Genomic DNA, 25,465 nt, shown 5'->3' with positions numbered 1-25,465 from the left:
GGAAGAAAAAATATATTTGAAATATTTTTTAAAAAATATACTTCCCAAATATAGTGACATATATTTGAGATGCTACAATTTTGTCCATATTCAAAATATTTCAAAATATATTTCAATAAATATCTATATCTATCTATCTATCTATCTATCTATCTATCTATCTATCTATCTATCTGTCTATCTATCTATTCATATCTATCTATTATCTATCTATCTATTATCTATCTATCTATCTATCTATCTATCTATCTATCTATCTATCTATCTATCTATCTATCTATTATCTATCTATCTATCTATCTATCTATCTATCTATCTATCTATCTATCTATCTATTATCTATCTATCTATCTATCTATCTATCTATCTATCTATCTATCTATTATCTATCTATCTATCTATCTATCTATCTATCTATCTATCTATCTATATATATATACTGCATGCTGAAATGCATTTTTATTACAAAGTGTATGAAAAATATTTTGAAAAAATATGTTTCAAATATACTGTATGTCTTTAAAAATACAAATGTACATTTTTGGAAATGAATTAATAAATATATTTTAAAATTATTTTTTTACATGTTAAAAAAAATCTGAAGAATATAGTTTAAAAATATATATTTTAAAAAATATTTTTCATAGATTTTGTAATATATAAAGAAACATATTTCAACATGCAGTGTGTATGTACAGTATATATATGTGTGTATATATATATATATATATATATATCTATTTCATTTTTTAGAAAAATATATTGAATATGGCCAAAATTGTAGCATTTCAAATATATGTCAATATTTCTAAAATATATTTAAAATATATTTTTCTTCCACGTGGGGTTTAATTACGACGGAATGTTTGTATTTCCAAGCTGTCAGCGTGATATTTTTTTGATATCATGAAATTTTAAAAGCGGGAGGAGGGGGGCGGCTGCTGAGTTAAAATATAAATGAGTGCGGGGGTTAATTATGAGTCTCTCCAACTGCTGGAGAGGAAAAGGGAAATGTTTTCTAGAAGTCGAATCACGTTTTATTCACGGATTTGCTCGTTTGACGCCAAAGCGAGGCCCAACCCCCGCCAGCCATGGAGCCCTTTAAACGAAAGGGGCTCGTTGCATTACCTCTGTCTGTCCGATCCCGTCCTGATAATCAATGTGGATTTCAATCTCAAGGGTCCATTCAGATGGGCGGACAGGCCGCTGCGTTGGGAACTGGACGCACTGTGAGCCGTGACATCTGTGGAATGTCACTGGTGCCAATGGTGTCCCCACGCATCTTGCAAACGCGGGTGCATTCACAGCCACCAAAACACGTGGTGCCTCAGCAGGGACAGGTCAAGGGGTGGGCAGGAGGGGCGGCTGCCCTGGGCACTGTGGTATCATGTGAGGTGGTGGGGGCACCACGAGAAGATGGGAGGGAGGGGGGAGGGGATTTGTGTTGGGAGGGGGAACTCGGGGGGAGAGAGGGGTAAAAATTGTTCTAGGAGCGGAAATTTGAGGAGGTGTGCCAGATTAGGGATTTGAGGGGGTTTGTGTTTGGAGGGGGGGGGGAGGATTTGTGCTGGGAGGGGGGATCTGGGGGGGGGTTTGTGATAGAAAAGGGGAAAGGGGAGCGACTGATTTGTGCTAGGAGGGGGAAATTTGTTTTGGGGGGGGGGGAATTTGTGCTTGTAGAAATGATTTGGGGGAGGGTATTTTTTCTAGGAGAGGAAATTTGGGAGGGAGGATGTGCTCGGGGGGGATTTGGAGTGGTGGGAAATTTAACATTAGGTCATTTGTGCTGGGGGGGCATTTTTTTCTTTTTTGGGGGGGATTTGTAATTGTAGGGGTGATTTGAGGGGGTATTTTTGCTAGGAGAAGAAATTAGGGAGGGGGGATTTGTGTTGGGGGGGACTTGGAGTGGTAGGAAATTTAGCAGTAGGAGATTTGTGCTGGGGGGGATTTTTTTTCTTTTCGTGGGGGGATTCATGCTAGTAGGGATGATTTTGGGGGGGGGGTATTTTTGCTAGGAGAGAAAATTTGGGAGGAGGGATTTGTGCTGGGGGAATTAGTTTTTTTTGGGGGGGGACTGTGCTTGTAGGGATGATGGAGGGGGGGTATTTTTGCTAGGAGAGAATATTTGGGAGGAGGTATTTGTGCTGGGGGGGGGGGGGGGGATTTGGAGTGGTGGGAAATTTAGCAGTAGGAGATTTGTGCTAGGGGGGGAAATTTTTTCTTTTTGGGGGGGGGATTCATGCTAGTAGGGATGATATTGGGGGGTATTCTTGCTAGGAGAGAAAATTTGGGAGGAGGGATTTGTGCTGGGGGGATTTTTTTTTTGGGGGGGAGGGACTTGTGCTTGTAGGGATAATTTTGGGGGGGTATTTTTGCTAGGAGAGGAAATTTGGGAGGGGGATTTGTGCTGGGGGGGGGGTTTGGGGGGGGGGAATTGTGCTTGTAGGGATGATTTTGGGGGGGGGAGTATTTTTGCTAGGAGAGGAAATTTGGGACGGAGGATTTGTGCTGGGGGGATTTGGAGTGGTGGGAAATTTAGCAGTAGGGGATTTGTGCTAGGAGGGGGATTTTTTTTTTGTTGGAGGGGAGGATTCATGCTTGTAGGGATGATTTTGGGGGGGGGGGGGGGGCTATTCTTGCTAGGATAAGTAAAAAATAAAATAAAAGCAATCAAAATAAAATAAATTAAATTATACATAGAATAAATAAATAAATAAATAAATAAATAAATAAATAACTAAAAAACATAAAAGCATGCGAAATAAAACTAAAATAATAAATAAAATAAAAATGATAAAATCAAGAAAATAAAATAAATAAGTAAAAATAAAAGAGCACACACACACGCAATAAAATAAATATGATGATAAATGAAATAAAAATGATAAAAATAAATAAATTAGTAAAAATAAAATAAAAGTATGCAAAATAAAATAAATAAAATTATAAATAAAATAAAAATTGATTAAAAAAACAAATAAATAAAATAAAAATAAATACGCAAAATGATAAAAACAAATAAATTAGTAAAAATAAAATAAAAGTATATAAAATTATAAATAAAATAAAAATTGATTAAAAAAACAAATAAGTAAAATAAAAATAAAATAAACACGCAAAATGATAAAAACAAATAAGTTAGTAAAAATAAAATAAAAGTGTGCAAAATAAAATAAATAAAATTATAAATAAAATAAAAATTGATTAAAAAAACAAATAAATAAAAATAAAATAAACAAGCAAAATGATAAAAACAAATAAATGAGTAAAAATAAAATAAAAGTATGCAAAATAAAATAAATAAAATTATAAATAAAATAAAAATTGATTAAAAAAACAAATAAATAAAATAAAAATAAAATAAACACGCAAAATAAAAAAAAACATGCAAAATTGCATATTCGCAAAACACCAGGTATAAACCTAGCCATGCTGAACATAGCAGTGCTTGTTGGTCTAAATGAGGCTGCCCTGTGTGTGTGTGTGGGGGGGGGGGTACAGATGAGACATATTCCGGTCAGGTAATTATTAACGCTGTAGGAGGGGATGATTACTGTGTGCTAATAAGCAGTAAGAGAGTGAACTCCGACCCCAGGGATGAGTCATGTGACCAGGGATATATCAGTGCAGTCATGGCCTGTTCCCCTCCTGGGAGCCCCCGTCCAGCGATGAGCGTATCAGCACACATGGGGAATTGCACGTAAAAAAACTTCACGACCGTATCAAGATTTAAGTGCTTACATTTTGTTCCCTCCCCCGTCATCCACAGGCTAATGAAGAATTAAAAAAAAATAAAAAACCCTTTTCATGTTCATACCTTATTATAGACCCAATGATATCACCACTGGGTCTCTTTGCTTCTCTATGCAATGCAGGCTGATCATGGTTGGTGCTGGGGGCTGTACATAGCTTCCTGAAAAAAAATCAAAACGCCTTGCCTTATTCCGGCCATACATGGGTCGAAATTTGACCAATTTTGACTTTTTTTTTTTCTTATAAGAAAGAACTTCAGTTATGGTCAGTTTTCTGCATCTGGACACGGAAAGATGGCACCCCTAAGGCCGGCCATACATGGGTCGAAATTTGACCAATTTTTAGTCCAAAAATCAGACCTAAGAATAATCGGGTGATTTTCGCTCTGTTAGTGGGTCAATTTTCATGGTTCCTCCCCTTTTCAGTGATCGGTCATGTTGGAAAATTTGTGAAAAAAACTACCGATTTTCGACTCAATGACGGTCAAATCGTACGATCGTTTTTCTGAAAAGAATATGTGGATGAGCCGTGACCTGGAAGGAACAGAAGTTTCGCCTGTTATATGGGGTGAACTTTATGACTTGGTCGGCCGTTTTTCGAAATCATTAATGGCGCCATCAGATTACCAAGCGAACGATGTTTTCAATTTTCGGACTAAAAATAATTCGGAATTCGACCCGCGTATGGCCTGCATTAAAGTCAAAAGCTGCTCAAATCTATGCGACTTATGCGATTTTAAAGGGTTATTTTTTGTGTGTGTAAAATAACAAACATGTCTATACTTACCTGCTGTGTGCGGTGGTTTTGCGCAGAGCAGCCTGGATCCTCTTCTTCATGGGTCACCCGCAGGCCCCTCCCTCCTATTAAGTGCCCCCACAGCAAGCAGCTTGCTATGGGGGCACCTATTGCTCCTTGTGTCCATTCGCACACGGAGCCGCAGCTTGGCCCCGCCCCTTCTCTCTCCTCATTGACTGACTGGCTGTGATTGGCAGCAGTGGGAGCCAATGGCTCCCGCTTGCTTTCTCAGCCAATGAGGAGGCAGAGACCCTGGACTGCAGAGGCTGTCGTTTACATCACTGGATAAAAAAACATGTCTATACTTACCTGCAGTGTGCGGTGGTTTTCTGCAGAGCAGCCCAGATCCTCCTCTTCACAGGTCACCCACAGGCTCCTCCCTCCTGTTGGGTGCCCCCACAGCAAGCAGCTTGCTAGGGGGCACCTGTTGCTTCTTGTGTTCATTCACACAGAGAGCTGCAGCTTGGCCCCGCCCCCTCTCTCTCTTCATTGACTGACTGGCTGTGATTGGCAGCAGTGGGAGCCAATGGCTCCCGCTTGCTTTCTCAGCCAATGAGGAGGCAGAGACCCTGGACTGCAGAGGCTGTCGTTTACATCACTGGATAAAAAAACATGTCTATACTTACCTGCAGTGTGCGGTGGTTTTCTGCAGAGCAGCCCAGATCCTCCTCTTCACAGGTCACCCACAGGCTCCTCCCTCCTGTTGGGTGCCCCCACAGCAAGCAGCTTGCTAGGGGGCACCTGTTGCTTCTTGTGTTCATTCACACAGAGAGCTGCAGCTTGGCCCCGCCCCCTCTCTCTCTTCATTGACTGACTGGCTGTGATTGGCAGCAGCGGGAGCCAATGGCTCCCGCTTGCTTTCTCAGCCAATGAGAAGGCAGAGACCCTGGACCACCAAGGCTATTGTTTACATGACTGGATAACAAACATCTCTATACTTACCTGCTGTGTGCGGTGGTTTTGCGCAGAACACCCCAGATCCTCCTCTTCACGGGTCACCCACAGGCTCCTCCCTCCTGTTGGGTGCCCCCACGGCAAGCAGCTTGCTATGGGGGCACCTGCTGCTCCTTGTGTTGGAATTCGACCCATGTTTGGCCTGCATTAGTACTCGTAAGAAGAGGCCACAGCAGTGGGAGGGGTTATGCAAATCTGCAAATGCCTTGGTGACTGGATGTCAGTCTGGAGGATCGAACGTTCCTAGGTAATGCCCTCACTTGAGCCTTCATAAAAGAACTGAAATTCGATGAATGAAACGGGCAGTCCAGGTACAGTCAATACGGGGAGGAAAGGTCTTGATGATGCTGGATGTCCCCTAGACAGGAAATGAGGCAGAGCTCTTCATGACTGGCTGCAGCTACCAATGCACATTATGAGAAGCTCGCAGTGTGCGGTGAAATCAGACGAAGCCATTTCAGTCCAGGAGAGGATCCGATACACCTGTGCAAGACTGGAGGGGAGGAGCCGGTACACCTGTGCAAGACTGAAGGGGAGGAGCCGGTACACCTGTGCAAGACTGCAGGGGAGGAGCCCGTACACCTGTGCAAGACTGAAGGGGAGGAGCTGGTACACCTGTGCAAGACTGCAGGGGAGGAGCCAGTACACCTGTGCAAGACTGTATGGGAGGAGCCCGTACACCTGTGCAAGACTGAAGGGGAGGAGCCGGTACACCTGTGCAAGACTGCAGGGGAGGAGCCCGTACACCTGTGCAAGACTGAAGGGGAGGAGCCCGTACACCTGTGCAAGACTGAAGGGGAGGAGCCGGTACACTTGTGCAAGACTGAAGGGGAGGGGCCGGTACACCGATGCAAGACTGCAGTGGAGGAGCAGGTACACCTGTGCAAGACTGAAGGGGAGGAGCCGGTACACCTGTGCAAGACTGAAGGGGAGGAGCCGGTACTCCTGTGCAAGACTGAAGGGGAGGAGCCAGTACACCAGTGCAAGACTGAAGGGGAGGAGCCGGTACACTTGTGCAAGACTGAAGGGGAGGGGCCGGTACACCGATGCAAGACTGCAGTGGAGGAGCAGGTACACCTGTGCAAGACTGAAGGGGAGGAGACGGTACACCTGTGCAAGACTGAAGAGGAGGAGCCGGTACACCTGTGCAAGACTAAAGGGGAGGAGCTGGGACACCTGTGCAAGACTGAAGGGGAGGAGCCGGTATACCTGTGCAAGACTGAAGGGGAGGAGCCGGTACACCTGTGCAAGACTGAAGGGGAGGAGCCGGTACACCTGTAGAAGACTGCAGGAGAGAAGCCAGTACACCTGTGAAAGACTGGAGGAAAGGCTGGAGGTCGGCTTGAACTCCCCCTTCTTGTCGTGTCTACAGAACAGGAAGTTAGGTTATTCTTCCCATGGGGACACAGATGGCAAAAAAAAGCCATAAAAATAGTTCTGTCTTTACATATACATTAAAATTGTCCTTAAAAATGTTAAAAGAGCCAAAGCGCCCACTTAGTAATTTATAGATCATTAAGGGAATTACCTCCAACTCTTCTCACCGCATTAGGAAGCAGTAATTACCCGGAGCGGGGGCGGGGAGATGGCTCTACGTCCCATTAATTCTAAGCACCAGGTATGTGCGACGGGCGTAAATCTCCCAGCGGGTTTAATAGGCATTTTACAAGCATCGGGGCGTCCCAGTCACATGACCTCATATCCGTCATCAATCACCCGCGCTGTGTCTTCTCCGATCTTAAAGCCACAAAAACCTTCAGAGATATATTCCTCAGCCGCAAAACGCAGAGATCCACTCTTGTGTGCCCCAAATCCCTTTACAAATCCAGATATGACCTTGTAAAAGAAGCAGTGACATCATCAGTGTGCCATACGTAACCTGTGCAGAGGGCAGAGCTGTGGGAGGGGTGGCAGCAGGCTCCACCCACTACAGGCTGCCTGTAGAAAGCTACAAGTGGGGGGGCGGAGACAAGACCAGTCACCTTGCACAAGGAGAGAGGGCAGCAGTGAGCGGTCTTTATTACAGGAAGTCTCAGACTGATTAATGCAGCCCATACGTGGTTCGAAATTCCGAACGATTTTTCATCCGAAAATCGAAACGTCGTTTGCTCTGTAATCCAATGGTGCCACCAATGTTTTCGAAAATTGGTCGTTTTTCATGAACTTTCCAGTATGCCCGATAAACAAAATGGGGAGGATCCACGGAAATCAGCCGATGCCATTGCCCCACTAACAGAGCGAAAATCGTCCGATTATTCTTAGGCCTGATTTTCGTATGAAAATCGGTCGGATTTTGAACCATATATGGCCTGCATAAGGCTCCATTCACACTTGTGCGACTCCAAAGTCCTGCGATTTCAAAGACGACTTTACATTGCGACTTCGGATGGGTGTGGCTTGGATGCAACTTTATCTGTTGACTTTGGACCTGTTCCCGCCCGGCCAATAGCAAAATGGGACTCTCTGCGATTCGGATGGGTGTCCTATGATTGTCCTTCTGGATCACGCCTTGCACATGCTGCAGCAAGATCTGTGTACACAGCCAATGACAGATCTATGTACCGCCCTGTCGCCAGTACCATGTGATCGCTGTGGTCAATCACAGCAGGCCACATGACATTTGTAAACAATGTATGGCTTCCTTTCATGACATCCGTTGTACACAATTGGGCCACTCGCTGTGATTGGTCACAGTGATCACATGTACAGACTGGGACAATCACAGCCCATCTGTGTCTAGTGATTGGCCAATCACAGCTAATCACACAAAAAAAAAAATGATTTCATTCAGTTAAACACTTGCTTATAGCAAAGAAATTCTTTGCTATAAACAATCATAATGTGTAAAAAAAAACACACACAAAAAAAAGATCACTTCCACGGAGTAGTACAATGTTACTATGGTAACATTATACTACTCTGGTCACAGGGCTTATGAAAAAAAAAGAAAAAATAATTTAAAAAAAGTAAAAATTAGAAAAAATAAAAAAAAATGTTTTATTTTTTCTGTACTGTTACCAGCCAGTGTCCCTGATCACCGCCACACCAGTTGATGACACTGGACTGGACTGGTGACAGTATGTAAAAAAAAAAAGGAATTTTTGAATTTTTTGTTTTTTATTTCTTCACATTCCAAAAAGTTATGACAAAAAAATTACTACTTCAAAAAACTCACCATGCCCCTTACTAAGTAACTTGGACTGTCTACAAATGAGGAGAGAGAGGGGTCGAAGCCAAGCTGCGGCTCCGTGTGTGAATGGAGACAAGGAGCAGCGGGTGCCCCCATAGCAAGCTGCTTGCTGATTGGGCACCCAACAGGAGGGAGGAGCCTGCGGGGGACCCATGAAGAGAAGGGTCCAGGCTGCTCTGCGCAAAACCACCGCACACAGCAGGTAAGTATAGACATGTTTGTTATCCAGTAATGTAATCGACAGCCTTGGCGGCCAAGGGTCTCTGCCTCCTCATTGGCTGAGACAGCAAGAGGTAGCCATTGGCTCCCGCTGCTGCCAATCACAGCCAGTCAGTCAATGAGGAGAGAGGGGGCGGAGCCAAGCTGTGGCTACATGTGTGTGAATGGACACAAGGAGCAGAAGATGCTCCCATAGCAAGCTGCTTGCTGGGGGGGCACCCAACAGGAGGGAGGAGCCTGCGGGGGACCCATGAAGAGGAGGGTCCAGGCTGCTCTGCGCAAAACCACCGCACACAGCAGGTAAGTATAGACATGTTTGTTATCCAGTGATGTAAAAGACAGCCTTGGCGGTCCAGGGTCTCTGCCTCCTTATTGGCTGAGACAGCAAGAGGGAGCCATTGGCCTGGGTGACCGGGGGATGACATGTAGGGCGGGGTGATCGGGGGATGACATGTAGGGAGGGGTGATCGGGGGAAGACGTGTAGGGCGGGGTGATCGGGGGATGACGTGTAGGGCGGGGTGATTGGGGGAAGACGTGTAGGGAGGGGTGATCGGGGGATGACATGTAGGGCGGGGTGATTGGGGGAAGACATGTTCGGTTCGTTTTGTTCTGAATTGAAATTCAGATATATCTGAATCTTCGAATAACAAAAAATTTATCTGAATTTCCAAATTACAACACTGACAAATCCAAAATAACTAAAATTCCATCCAGGATTTGAATTCGAAAACAAATTTGAATATTGCTGATTTCCTTCAAAGACGTATTATTAGCCACCTGTCGAAATTCAAATTTTGAAAAGAATAGAATAGAAAAGAATAGCATAAAATAGAATAGAAAAGGAAAAGAATACAAACTAAAATAGGAAAGAATAGAATGAAATAGAACAGAAAAGGAAAAGAATAGACAAGAAAATAGAAAATAATACAATAAAATAGAATAGAAAATAAAGGAATAGACTAGAAAAGAAAATAGAATGGAATAGAACAGAAAATAAAAGAATAGAATAGAAAAGACTAGAGTAAAACAGAACATACTTGAATAGAAAATAAAAAAATATAATAAAATAGAATAGAAAATAAGGGAATAGAAAAGAATAGTATAGAGAAAAACAGAACAGAATAGAATTGGAAATAAAAGAATAGAATAAAATAGAAAATAAGGAAATAAAATAAAAAATAATAGAATAGCAAATAAGAGAATAGAATGGAAAAAAAAATAGAATAATTTTTATCTGAAATTCTGATTCAAATTTGAAAACAGTTTCAAATGTTGCTGATTTCCTTCAAAGACTGTGTGTATTACTGTTAGAATATAGGTGTCTTCTGAAATTTATTTTTTTAAAAGAATAGCATTCAATAGAATACATTTGAAAAGAATAGAATAGAAAAGAATAGAAAAAAATAGAATAGAAAATAAGTGAATAGAAAAGAATAGAATAGAGTAAAACAGAACAGAATAGAAAATAAAAGAATAGAATAACATAGAATAGAAAATAAGGGAATAGAATTAAAAGGAATAGAAAAGCAAATAAAAGAATAGAATATGAAAAAATAAAATAGTTTTTATCTAAAATTCAGATTCGAATTTGAAAACAGTTTCAAATATTGATGATTTCCTTAAAAGACTGTGTGTATTCGTGTTGGAATATAGCTGTCTTCCGAAATTCAAATTTTGAAAAGAATAGAATAAAACAATAGAATCGAATAGAAAAGAAAAGAATAGAAATTAAAGAAATATAATAGAAAATAAGAGAATAGAATTCAATAGCAAATAAAATAACAGAATAGAAAAGAATAGAATAGAAATGAATAGAAAAAATAAAATAGAAAATACAAATTTGAATATTGATTTATTTCAAAGACTGTGTATTTGTGTTAGAATATAGGCTTCTTCTGAAATTTGAATTTTGAAAACTGAATAGAATAACGCAGAATAGAATATAAAGGAATAGAACAGAATAGAATAGAAGAGAACCGTCTTCCAAAATTTGAATTTCAAATAGAATCAATTCAAATTCAAATGCCAGATTGGAATTTTCCAAATTTGGCTGAATTTAACCATTTGCCGCCCGCCCTATGGCCGAATGGTGGGTGGCAAATGTCATCAGCGTTCCGGGTGGACGCCATATGGCGTCCTTCCGCACATGCGCAGATTGCGCTCCTGCAGAGTGGCGCAGTGGCGTGATCTGTCACCGGCCGTGTACCTCGAACACAGCCGATGACAGATCTGAGTATGGGCCTCGTTGCCGGTACCATGTGACCTGCTGTGACCAATCACAGCAGGTCACATGACAGTTGTATACAATGGATGGCTTCATTCATGCCATCCATTGTATACTAGTGTGTCTAGCTGTGAATGGTCACAGCGATCACATGCACAAGCTGGGCCAATCACAGCCCAGCTGTGTCATGTGATTAGCCGTGGCCAAATCACAGCTAAGCACAAAAAAAACAACAACCCTGAATGAATTGATATCATTCAGGTAAATGCTTGCTTATAGCAAAGTAATTCTTTGCTATAAGCAAATTGTGTAAAAAAAAAAAAAATACTGATCACTTCCCCAAAGTACTACAATGTTACTATGGTAACATTGTACTACTTTGGTCATAGTGAAATATGAAAAAAAAACTTAAAAAAAGAAAAAAAAATTAATAAAAAAAAAAATTATAAAACAAAATTAACAAAATTAAAAAAAATATATATATTTTTTTTCATACTGTCACCAGTCAGTGTCCCTGATCACCGCCATGCCAGTTATATGATGACGCTGTACTGCACTGGTGACAGTATGTAAAAAAAAATAGTGAAAATAATTTTTTTAATTTTTACATTTTCCGGAAAATTCGGACAAAAAAAATACAACTTCAAAAAACTCGCCATTCCTCTTATGAAATACGTTGGACTGTCTACTCTGCAAAAAGGGGTCATTTGGGGGATATCTGTACTGTCCTGACATTTGGGGGATATCTGTACTGTCCTGACATTTGGGGGATATCTGTACCGTCCTGACATTTGGGGGATATCTGTACCGTCCTGACATTTGGGGGATATCTGTCCTGTCCTGACATTTGGGGGATATCTGTACTGTCCTGACATTTGGGGATATCTGTACTGTCCTGACATTTGGGGATATCTGTACTGTCCTGACATTTGGGGGATATCTGTACTGTCCTGACATTTGGGGGATATCTGTACCGTCCTGACATTTGGGGGATATCTGTACCGTCCTGACATTTGGGGGATATCTGTCCTGTCCTGACATTTGGGGGATATCTGTACTGTCCTGACATTTGGGGGATATCTGTACTGTCCTGACATTTGTGGGATATCTGTACTGTTCTGACATTTGGGGATATCTGTACTGTCCTGACATTTGGGGGATATCTGTACTGTCCTGACATTTGTGGGATATCTGTACTGTTCTGACATTTGGGGGATAACTGTCCTGTCCTGTCATTTGGGGGATATCTGTACTGTCCTGACATTTGGGGAATATCTGTACTGTTCTGACATTTGGGGGATATCTGTACTGTTCTGACATTTGGGGGATATCTGTACTGTTCTGACATTTTTGGACCTCAAGAAATTAGATTGGCTGTCAGTACTTCAGGATTGATCAATATTCAGATATATCCCATAGTTTGTGAACTCTATAACTTTCCTACAAACTAAATAATACATCTTAATTTGGGTTATTTTCACCAAAGACATGTAGCAGAATACATCTCGGCCTAAATTTATGAAGAACAATTATTTATTTGCAAACATTTATAACAGAAACAAAGAAAAACGTTTTTTTTTCAAAATTTTTAGTCTTTTTTTGTTAATTTAGCAAAAAATAAAAACCCCAGTGGTGATTAAATACCACCAAAAGAAAGCTCTAGTTGTGTGAAGAAAATGATAAAATTTTAGTTTGGGTACAATGTTGTATGACCGCGCAATTGTCATTCAAAGTGTGAGAGCGCTGAAACGTGAAAAATGGCCTGGGCAGGAAGGGGGGAAATTGCCCGGGATTGAATTGGTTAACTCAATTCGACGGAATTTGGAAATTCTGAATACATGAAACAAATTCCAAAAATGAATAAAACAAACTAAACAAATTTAACTCGACGTGTGCTCCCAGCCTGAGCGACGTTAGACTGGACCAAATGTATTCATTTGTATGATGTATATGATTGCACAATGTATCAGTCTGTATGATATAACAGGATGTACAATGTATCACTTTTGTATGATGTATCAATCTGTACAATGTATCACTTTTGTATAATGCGTTGATTTCTACAATGTATCACTTTTGTATGATGTATCAATCTGTACAATGTATCACTTTTGTATAATGCATTGATTTCTACAATGTATCAGTTTATCTGATATTTTTACAATGTATCAATCTGTACAAGGTATGAGTTTGTGTAATAGAACTTTTTTCACTGACTGGAAACCAAATATGCAGCCCAATCTTTCAATCTGTTCATTATATTGATTTCTACAATGTATCACTTTTGTATGATGTGTTGATTTCTAAAATAAAATCAATACAATGAGGTATTGATTTTGAAGATATATCAATCGGTATTATGTATCAATTTGTATGATATATCAATATGTACAATGTATTGATTTCTGTGATGTATCAGTTTGTATGATGTATTGATTTCTATGATGTATTGATTTCTGTGATGTATCAGTTTGCACAATATATTTATTTCTATGATGTATCAGTTTTGTACGATGTATTGATTTCTATGATGTATTGGTTTTTACAATGTAATGATTTCTATGATGTATTGATTTATGTGATGTATCAGTTTTGTATGATATATTGATTTCTAAATTGTATTGGTTTCTACGATTTATTGATTTCTATGATGTATTGGTTTTGCATGATGTATTGATCTCTTTGATATATTGGTTTGTATGATGTATTGATTTCTGTGATGTATCAGTTTTGTATGATTTATTTATTTTATTTATTTATTTATCGAGTTTATATAGCGCCAAAGGGTTTGCTCAGCGCTGTACAATAGGGGGGGACAATACATGAAACAGTACAGTAACATCAAACAGCACACAAGGGGTAAGAGGGCCCTACTCTTTTGACCTTACAATCTAGGAGGGAGGGGGTGGAGGTACAGGAGGAAATGGCTGTGGGGGATGGAGTGGTAGGAGGAGGGAAGGGCAGCGGCTGTTAGGTGAGGGTGGGGTAGGCTTCCCTGAAGAGGTGGGTTTTCAGGGAGCGCCTGAAGGTGAGGAGGGAAGGTGACAGTCTGATGGATTGGGGTAGTGAGTTCCAGAGGATGGGGGAGGACCTGGAGAAGTCTTGCAGTCGTGCGTGGGAGGAGGAGACCAGGGAGCAAGATAGAAGGAGGTCCTGTGAAGAGCGAAGGGTACGGGTAGGGTGGTACTTGGGAATCAGGTCGGTGAGGTAGTTAGGGGCAGTGTTGTGAATGGCTTTATAGGTCAGAGTGAGCAGTTTGAATTTAATGCGTTGGGCAATGGGGAGCCAGTGGAGGGAGAGGCAGAGGGGGGTGGCAGAGGTGGAGCGGCTGGTGAGGTGGATGAGTCTGGCAGCTGAGTTCAGGATGGTCTGAAGCGGGGTGAGTTTGCACTGGGGTAGGCCGGTGAGGAGGGAGTTGCAGTAGTCAAGGCGTGAGATAATCAGGGAGTGAACGAGTAGTTTAGTGGTGTCTGGGGTAAGGAAGGAGCGTATTTTGGCGATGTTGCGAAGGTGGAGCCTGCATGTATTTGTGAGTGATTTGACATGAGGTTGGAAGGAAAGGTTTGAGTCCAGAATGACGCCAAGGACCTTGGCTTGCTGGGCGGGATGATGTATTGATTTCTATGATGTATTGGGTTTTGTATGATGTATTGATTTATATGATATACTGGTTTTTACAATGTATTGATTTCTATGATGTATTGATTTCTATAATGTATCAGTTTGTATGATGTATTGATCTCTTTTATGTATCAGTTTTGTATGATGTATTGATTTCTATGATGAATCACTTTGTACAATGTATTGATTTCTATGATTTATCAGTGCTGAATGATGTACTAATGTCTATGATATATCGGTTTGTACGATGTATTGATCTCTATGATATATCAGTTGGTATGATGTATTGATCTCTATGGTGCATTGATTTGTATGATGTTTTGATTTCTGTGATGTATCGCTTTGTACAATGTATTGATTTCTATAATGTATCAGTTTTGTATGATGTATTGATTTCTGTGATGTATCAGTTTGTACGATGTATTGGTTTGTACAATGCATTGATTTCTATGATGTATCTGGTTTTGTATGATGTATTTATCGCTATGATATATTGGTTTGTACAATGTATTAATTTCTATAATGTATCAGTTTGTACAATATATTGATTTCTAAGATGTATTGGTTTGTACAATGTATTGATTTATCGGTTTTGTATGATGTATTGCTTTTGTATGATGTATTGATTTCTATGATATATCGGTTTGTACAATGTCTTGATTTCTATGAAGTATCCATTTTTTATGATGTATTGATTTCTATGATGTATTGGTTTTGTATGATGTATTGATTTCTATGATATATCAGTTTATACGATGTATTGATTTCTAAGATGTATTGGTTTGTACGATGTAGTGATTTCTGTGATGTATCAGTTTGTACGATGTATTGGTTTGTACAATGTATTGATTTATAGGTTTTGTAAGATGTATTGGTTTTGTATGATGTATTGATTTCTATGATATATCGGTTTGTATGATGTCTTGATTTCTATGAAGTATCCATTTTTTATGATGTATTGATTTCTATGATGTATTGGTTTTGTATGATGTATTGATTTCTATGATGTATCGGTTTCTATGGTGTATTGGTTTGTCTAGTGTATATATTTGTACAGTGTGTCTTTTTAATGATGTATCAATCTATACAATGTATCAGTTTGTATGATGTATCTTTTTTTTTCACTGTCCAAAAACCAAACATGCAACCATATCTATCAGTTCATCCAATGTATTTTTTTTCTTTTACATCCACTAGTTGCAAAGATTCTCCACTGCTGTGCAGAATTTCCGCATCCAAACGCAAATGCTCATTTTCGCTCATGATGGCGCGCAATGCTAGCACAGTGTCCCATCGTCTGCAAATATCGGGCTCCAAACAGGAGCTGCCCATGGTTGCTCTTATTAAATAAGCCTCTGATTTGTTTCATTTCTGAGGAGCAATCCGCTCTTCGTCTGCCCCTCCAGAAGGGGGGGGGGGCTCAGATTGGCATGTAATAGGCACCTTACTTTCTGATTTCTGTACTGCTAAGGAGGAGGAGGGACAGTGACAGAGGAGAGGAGGGGGCGGAGGGGAGCGACAGAAAGGGAGGAGGCCAGCCTGGAGTCATGTATTATTGATAATGATGGTGATGTCTCTTTAACCAGAGAGCTGTTTGACACCCTGTGTGTGTATGTGTGTGCGTGTGTGACAGAGGGTGGGGAGTCCTCGGCTTTTCATGTCGGCTTTTACCCATCGCTCTCCGTGACGCCGACGCTGCCTGCTGGGTAAGGAGATCTGATTCCCCTCCAAGCCATTATTTAAAGGATTGTGCTTTTTTATCCTCCTCTTCCTTGGATTGGCTCCATCTTGTGTCTTTGCACCTGCGAGTGTCTCCAGCTGTCGCCCCCCCCCCTCCTCCACCTCCCGCTTACGACAGATCCTTGGCGTTGGGGTGAATGGGACCCCCGGGCTGAGCTGGGATCCCTGTGGATTTCCAGCGTCTCGGGCTGTCATCTCCGCCGGCTGCAAGGCGTTCTGGGATACGGGATGTTGGCGTGACCTATTTTGGAGGCTGATGGTCTAGTGTGGAGATCGGGGGAATTGTCGTCTTCGGACCCCCCCTCTTCTTCTTCCTACAAGGCTGGGGACCCCCCTCTTCATTCAAGGCCGGGGGGCTCCCAGGAAGGAAGGTGTGTGTGGCCCCCATCAGTACCTGTGTGACCCCCCCGGAGAACGGAGAGGAATGATGCCGTGAGCTGAGCCGGCACTGTTGACGGTAAGATTTGGTGATTGTACATGTCTTCCATATTGTCTGATGTCTTCACTCATCTGCCTTATATACAGGCCATACACCTCCCTACACACCTAATACACAGTCACCTCCCTACACAACTAATACACAGTCACCTCCCTACACAACTAATACACAGTCACCTCCCTACACAACTAATACACAGTCACCTCCCTACACACCTAATACAGAGTCACCGACCTACACATCTAGCCCTAATATGCAGGCACCTACCACGAGATCTACCCCTAATATACAAAGTCACTTACCGCTAGACTCATCCCCAATATACAGAGTCACCTCCCTACACATCTAATAGACAGTCACCTATCTACACACCTAGCCCTAACTTATAATCACCTATCGCTAGACTCATCCCTAATATACAGTCACCTACCACTAGAGCTATACCTAATATAGAGAACCACCTACCACCAGACTCATCCCTAACATACAGTCACCTACCACTAGAGCTATACCTAATATAGAGAACCACCTACCACCAGACTCATCCCTAATATACAGAGTCACCTACCTACACATCTAGCCCTAATATACAGGCACCTACCACTAGATCTATCCCTAATATACAAAGTCACTTACTGCTAGACTCATCCCCAATATACAGAGTCACCTCCCTACACATCTAATAGACAGTCACCTATCTACACACCTAGCCCTAACTTATAGTCACCTATCACTAGACTCATCCCTAATATACAGAGTCACCTACCTACACATCTAGCCCTAATATACAGGCACCTACCACTAGATCTACCCCTAATATACAAAGTCACTTACCGCTAGACTTATCCCCAATATGCAGAGTCACTTACCTACACAACTAGCCCTAACAGACAGAGTCACCAACTGCCAAAAGCATCCTTAATATACAGCGTCACCTATGCTAGACCTATCCCTTATATACAGAGTCACCTACCTACAGACCTGTTACTACTGTACAGTGTCATTTACCACTAAATCTATTCCTTATATACAGAGTCACCTATGCTAGACCTATCCCTAATATACAGAGTCACCTACCTACACACCTATTCCTTCTATACAGAGTTACCTACCACTAGATCTATCCCAAATATACAGGGTCACCTACCTACACACCTAGCCCTAATAGACAGAGCCACCCACTTATACACACCTATCCATACTATACACCTACCCTAGACCTATCCCTAACACTGAGTCACCTACCCTAGACCTATGCCTAATATACAGAATCACCTACCTAAACACCTAGCCCTAATATACAGACTCCCTTCCCACTAGATCTATCCCTAATATACAAAGTCAACTAACACTAGACCTATTCCTACCATGCATAGTCACCTACCTACACACTTAGCCCTAATATACAGAGCCACCTACCTATACACACCTAATCCTAATATACAGTCACCTACCACTAAATATGTCCCTAATATACAGAGTCAACTATAACTGGTTTCAGGAAATAGACCGTTCCTCCTAATACACAGGTATCAGGACACAGACCTCTCCCTCCTCCTAATACACAAATATCAGCACACAGACCTCTCCCCTCCTCCTAATGCACAGGTATCAGGTCACTGACCTCTCCTCTTCCCCATTCCTAATACACAGGTATCAGGACACAAACCTTGCCTCTCCTCCTAATATACAGGAATCACGTCACAGACCTCTCCACTCCTGCTTATACAAAGATATCAGGGCACAGACCTCTCCCCTCCTAATACACAGGTATCTCCCCTCCTAATACACAGGTATCAGGACACAAACCTCTCCTCTTCCCTCCTCCTAATACACAGGTATCAGGATACAGACCTCGCCTCTCCTCCTTATACACAGGAATCATATCACATACCTTTCCTTCTTATACACAGGTATCAGGGCACAGATTTCTGCCCTCCCAATACACAGGTATTTCACCTCATAATACACAGGTATCAGGAAACAGATCTCTCCCCTCCTCCTAATACACAGGTATAAAGTCACAGACCTCTCCTCTCCTCCTAATACACAGGTATCAGTACACAAACCTCCCACCTCCTCCTAATTCACAGGTATCAGGTCACAGACCTCTCCTCTCCCCTCCTGTTAATACACAGGTATCAGAACACAGACCTCTCCCCTCCTGTTAATACACAGGTATCAGGACACAGACCTCTCCCCTCCTGTTAATACACGGGTATCAGGACACAGACCTCTCCCCTCCTGTTAATACACGGGTATCAGGACACAGACCTCTCCCCTCCTGTTAATACACAGGTATTAGGTCATAGACCTCTCCTCTCCCCTCCTGTTAATACACAGGTATCAGAACACAGACCTCTCCCCTCCTGTTAATACACAGGTATTAGGTCATAGACCTCTCCTCAGACTAATCATCCACACCAGCAAGTTATTAATTTTTAGCTTCTGTGTGTGGTCGCTCCATGTATTTTCTATGGGACAGGTATTCGGGTCTTGTACTCAGTAGGTGGACAGGTCACTCCTTGCAGGTGATTGGACTCTTGTGAGGCTACTGCTGAGATTACAGGATAAAATGCTGGCAGAATCAGTTGTTTTCAGTCAGTATGAGCCAACTAGTGGTCCAGAACCATAGACTTCTGTGGGATCATCTCTGACCTATACCCTTCTATGGGATCATCTCTGGCCTATAGACATCTATGGGATCATCTCCAGCCTATAGACTTCTATGGGATCATCTCTGGCCTGTAGACTTCTTTGGGATCATTTCTTGCCTGTAGACTTCTTTGGGATCATCTCCAGGCAATAGATTTCTGTGGGATCATCTACGGCATATAGACTTCTATGGGATCATCCAGAGCCTATAGACTTCTTTGGGATCATCCATGTCCTGTAGACTTCTTTGGGATCATCCATGGCCTGTAGACTTCTATGGGATCATCTCTGGCCTACAGACATCTATGGGATCATCTCTGGCCTATATGCTTCTATGGGATCATCTCTCGCGTATATGCTTCTATGGGATCATCTCTGGCCTATATGCTTCTATGGGATCATCTCTCGCGTATATGCTTCTATGGGATCATCTCTGGTCTATAGGCTTCTATGGGATCATCTCTGGCCTATTGACTTCCATGGGATCATCTTCAGCCTATTGACTTCTATAGGATCATCTCCGGCCTATAGACTTCTATGGGATCATCTCCAGCCTGTAGACGTCTATGGGATCATCTCCGGCCTATAGACTTCTATGGGATCATCTCTGGCCTAAAGACTTCTATGGATTGTCTCCAATCATATCTGACCATGGGACACAGTCCCTATAGACTTCTATGCAACCATTTCTGGCCTATAGACTTCTATGGGATCATCTCTGGCCTATAGATTTCTATGGATTGTCTCCAATCATATCTAACCATGGGGCACAGTCCTATAGATGTCTATGGAATCATCTTTAATCATATTTGGCCTTGGGACACAGCACTAGTGTCTTCTATGGGATCTTCTTTGAACTTTCCTGGTCTTGGAGACACAGTATTATATACTTCTATTGGATCATCTAAGGCCATGGGACACAATCATATAAATTTCTATGGGATCATCTTTGATCATTTCCAGCCTTGAGACACAGTACTATAGACGTCTATGGACCGTCTCCAATCATTGCTGGCCTTTGGAAACAGTTCTATAGATTCTATATGATCTTCTCCAGCCATCTCTGGTCTTCGGACACAGTACTATAAACTTTAGTGGGATCGTCTTAGAACTTCTTCTTCTTGGAACACAGTCCTGCAGACTTTTATGAATGGTCTCTGATCATCACTGGCCTTAGGACACAGTCCTATAGACTTCTATAAGATTGTCTCCAACCTTGGGACACAGTCCTGTAGATTTCTGTGAATTGTCTCTGATTATCTCTGGCCTTTGGGCACAGTCCATTAGACTTCTATGAGATTTTTTTCCAGCCAGCTCCGGCCTTGGGACACTGGACTATAGACTTATATGGGATCATCTTTGATCATCTCTGACCTTGAAACACAATTCTATAGACTTCAATGGGATGATCTTCAGCCTTGGAACACAATCCTATTGACCTCTCGGGGATTATCTTTGATTGTCTCCAGGCACAAACCTATAGACTTCTATGGAACTGTCTTTGCCTATGTACACAAATGTGGGCAGGACAGTGAAGATTTGCAACATTGGATGTATACAAACAGTGGAATTGCAGCTTTCAAATGGAGGTAAGTATGTATCTGTGGAGAGGGAGAGTGGGTTAGGTTAGGTTGGGGAAGGAGGCAAAACAGATCAACTCACCTTGTTTTAAAGTTCACCTCTCTTTTAAAGTGGTTGTAAACTCTTACATATACCCAGTGAAGTGACTGGCCTCAGGTGATACACAGCGATGAAACAAATCCTCCTGCATACGTTGTACCTGTTTATCTGTAGTATTCTCTTCTCCACATTTGTTCAAAGTCAGAATATAAAAAGCTTGTCTGAGAGTTCAGAAAAAATGGGGCAGAGAGCTGAAGTTACACTCTGCAGAGCTCAGTGAGGAGAGCTCTGAGAGGTGATTGGAGGGAAGAGGTACACCCCTGTCCACACAGCACGCAGAGGCTGTCAATCTGCTGGAGGTCCCTCCCCTGTCACCATTTATCTCTTGGTATCAGGAAAACTCATCAGAAGGGACTCATGCTGATAGCAGAGGAACAAGGCAGCAGACAAAAATGACACTTAGTGCTCTTAATTGAGATAAGTACACACTATAGAGGGATATGCTTTGCTCATATTTCATATCTGAGGTTTACAACCACTTTAAGGTGATTTTATTTTAATGTAGTTAAAAAAAATTGCATTCTATTGATTCACTTACAGAAGACATGTACTATATCATCACCAACATATGGTGGTTGTTTTCACTAGAGTCAGGGAAAGTTAATATTTCTTTTAGGTTTTTATTTCTGTCTGTGGCCCTTTTGAGGTTTTCATCCCTCACTTCCTGTCCCTGTGACACCGGTACAAGGAATGGGGAAAGCAAGAAGTCCCAGCAGGATGACACATCCTGCAATAAAAACAACGTTCTAACTCCTTCATACTGTAGCTAACTTGCTTTTGATTGTACCTCTGTTAAAGAGATTTTAAATTACTTCCCATCTAAAATGGGAGTGAGGGGAATTCTCCCCAACTGGCAAATGTAGAGGTATTTGACAAACTACATACAGAGTAAAGAAACACACTGACGTGGGCGCTGAAGTAAGTAGACAGTAGATGTATAGTAGAGTAAAGAGTAGACAGGATAGGCGTAGAGTACTGTAGACAGAATAGATGTAGAGTAGAGTGGACAGAGTAGATGTAGAGTAGACAGTAGACAGAGAGTAGATAGGATAGACACAGAGTAGACAGGATAGACGTGGAGTAGACATAGAGTAGACAGAATACATTTAGAGAGGAATAGGCAGAGTAGTTGTAGAGTAGACGTTGAGTAGAGTAGACAGAATAGACGTAGAGTAGAGTAGAGTAAACAAAACAGATGTAGACAGAATAGATGTAGAGTAGAGTAGACAAAATAGATGTAGAGCAGAATAGACAGAATAGACATAGAATAGAATAGACAGAATAGACATAGAGTAGAATAGACAGAATAGACATAGAGTAGAATAGACAGAATAGATGAACAGTAAACAGAAGAGATGTAGAGTGGACACAACAGACGTAGAGTAGACAGAGTAGACAAAGAGTAGACGTAGAGTAGACAGAGTAGATGTAGAGTAGAGTAGAGTAAAGTAGACAGAGTAGATGTAGAGTAGAGTAGACAGAATAGATGATGAGTAGAGTAGACGGAATAGACGTAGGGTATAGTAGACACAGTAGATGTAGAGTAGAGTAGACGGATTAGACGACGAGTAGAGTAGACAGAATAGATGTAGAGTAGACAGAATAGACGTAGGGTAGAGTAGACAGAATAGACGACGAGTATAGTAGACAGAGTAGACGACGAGTAGAGTAGACTGATAGACGTAGGGTAGAGTAGACAGAATAGGCGTAGGGTAGAGTAGACAGAATAGGCGAAGAGTGGAGTAGACAGAATAGACGACGAGTAGAGTAGACAGATAGACGTAGGGTAGAGTAGACAGAATAGACGTAGAGTAGAGTAGACAGAATAGACGAAGAGTGGAGTAGACAGAATAGACGAAGAGTAGACAGAATAGACGTAGAGTAGAGTAGACAGATAGACATAGGGTAGAGTAGACAGAATAGACGTAGAGTAGAGTAGACAGAATAGACGAAGAGTGGAGTAGACAGAATAGACGAAGAGTGGAGTAGACAGAATAGACGAAGAGTAGACAGAATAGACGTAGAGTAGAGTAGACAGATAGACATAGGGTAGAGTAGACAGAATAGACGTAGAGTAGAGTAGACAGAATAGACGAAGAGTAGACAGAATAGACGTAGGGTAGAGTAGACAGAATAGACGTAGAGTAGAGTAGACAGAATAGACGAAGAGTGGAGTAGACAGAATAGACGAAGAGTAGACAGAATAGACGAAGAGTAGACAGAATAGACGAAGAGTGGAGTAGACAGAATAGACGTAGGGTAGAGTAGACAGAATAGACATAGAGTAGAGTAGACAGAATAGACGAAGAGTAGACAGAATAGACGTAGAGTAGAGTAGACAAAATAGACAAACAGTAGAGTAGACAGAATAGACGACGAGTAGAGTAAACAGAGTAGATGTAGTGTAGACAGATGAGACACCTTTTTGCCAAAGTACAGTATATAGGTAAAGGACACACCCAGCCATTCCTTTAGTTACATTTCCATGGACCAAAATGATTGTTTAAACTCACTAGTACTTTTCTTTCCCTTCACTTTAAACTTCACTTTCCCTTTAAACTCACTAGTACTTTTCCTTCATGCTGGCTCTTTGAAATAATGAGTGTTATCATTTAGTGGTTGGATAAAAGGTCTAGTGCAGTATAACTGGGAAGGCTCTCATTTATCCAAGTCATGGACAACTGGACTTGTGCTGGAATATTGAAATATATTTTGTAGCTTATCTAAGCTACTTCTAAAATTCTGTTGAGTGTCAGGAACAAAACCTGGCATTTATGTCCACACAGGTAGCACCAATACTTCTATCCAGTCACCACAGAATGTGTCAAGGCAGATATTGATTATCTTTGAACAGGTTGGGGTGTGTAAACGTTGTGGGATCTCCCTGCTCTTGTTATATAATTCCATCCTTAGTGCCCGGAAGTCTGCATAGGTGCTAACTTTTCGAGTCACATGGATGAAGGTTTCAACTGCTCTAAAATTGGTGGGTTAGAGATGTTTAAGAACATTATATGTGGAAGACAGATGGTGTTGAAGGCCCCCATCCCTTTTTAAAGGTGGTTGCTCAAGTTTGAAATAGGTGGTCTCTTTCCGCCCCTTCTGAGCCAGCTGTCCTCTCTGTCCAAATTGTACACCTCACCATCCCCAAAAGAATGTCCCTTTTCTGTTAGATGCAGGAAGGCTGCTGAGTCCTGAACTGTAGAATTTTCCCTCCTTTGTTGGGCCATTTATTTGAGGAGATATTACTTCATCTTCCTCATGTACAGGACTTTGCATTCCACAGTATACCACTCTGCCTCCAGCCAGGAAAAGAGTCAGGCTCTATCTGACTAGCTGCAGGTGCTAATGCACATTGTAAGAGGTTCACAGTATGTAGTGAAAGCAGAGCATGTACTTTCATTACGGAAGAGGAGCATGTACAATTGTCCAAGACTGAAGGGAAGGCTGGAGGTCAGCTTTTAGTAGAATAGGGGAAGGCTAGAACCCATCTGTGTCTCTGTTGCAAATGTTTCCTCAATTCCTTTCTAGTGGACATATTGTCACCATGACAGGAAAGGAAGAGAAATTTATCTAATAGAGCTATGGGCAATAGATAGCAGTAAACCCGGACAGGTTTTGGCTATAGATACGCTTGAACCCGGACAGGTTTGGTTGATAGCAGTAAACCTGGACAGGTTTTGGCTATAGATACGCTTGAACCCGGACAGGTTTTGGCTGATAGCAGTAAACCTGGACAGGTTTTGGCTATAGATATGCTTGAAAGAGTAAGGAAACTTTTGAAGTTTTGAACTCCCTGTCTACAACTCCATACTTAAGTAGTTCTTGCACTCCATCCATGTCCCACCTCAAAGTCCCTACATGTGTAGTAGAATACTATAGACCCAAAGTCCCTACATGTGTAGTAGAACCCCATAGACTCAAAGCCTATACATGTGGAGCAGAACCCCTTAGACTCAAAGTCCTTACATGTGCAGTAGAACCCCAAAGACTGAAATCCATACATGCATAGTAGACTACTGTGTGTGTAATGGCACCCCATAGACTCACAGTCCCTTCCCTACATGTGTAGTAGAACCCCATAGACTCAAAGCCTATACATGTGCAGCAGCACCCCATAGACTCAAAGTTCTTACATGTGTCGTAAAACTCAATAGACCTAAAATCCCTGCATGCATAGTTGAACCGCAGAGACTC

The 25,465-nt window shown here is 41.7% G+C and overlaps 1 protein-coding gene across 1 annotated transcript in view; it reads left to right on the top strand.

Annotated features, from left to right (window-relative positions):
* The first annotated feature begins 16,298 nt into the window (after positions 1–16,298).
* FBXL16 (F-box and leucine rich repeat protein 16) overlaps positions 16,299–25,465 on the top strand; it is a 68,680-nt gene continuing 59,513 nt past the window's right edge. Inside the window, exon 1 of the mRNA XM_089655749.1 lies at positions 16,299–16,954. The gene's annotated coding sequence lies outside the window, so the exon portion shown is untranslated. The remainder of the gene's footprint in view (positions 16,955–25,465) is intronic.

This window comes from Staurois parvus, unplaced genomic scaffold (genome assembly GCF_062004578.1).
Source record: "Staurois parvus isolate SC_StPar_1 unplaced genomic scaffold, SC_StPar_1.0 ptg000867l, whole genome shotgun sequence".
In the NCBI taxonomy this organism is placed as follows: Eukaryota; Metazoa; Chordata; class Amphibia; order Anura; family Ranidae; genus Staurois; species Staurois parvus.
This window is presented reverse-complemented; position numbering and strand designations above follow the sequence as displayed.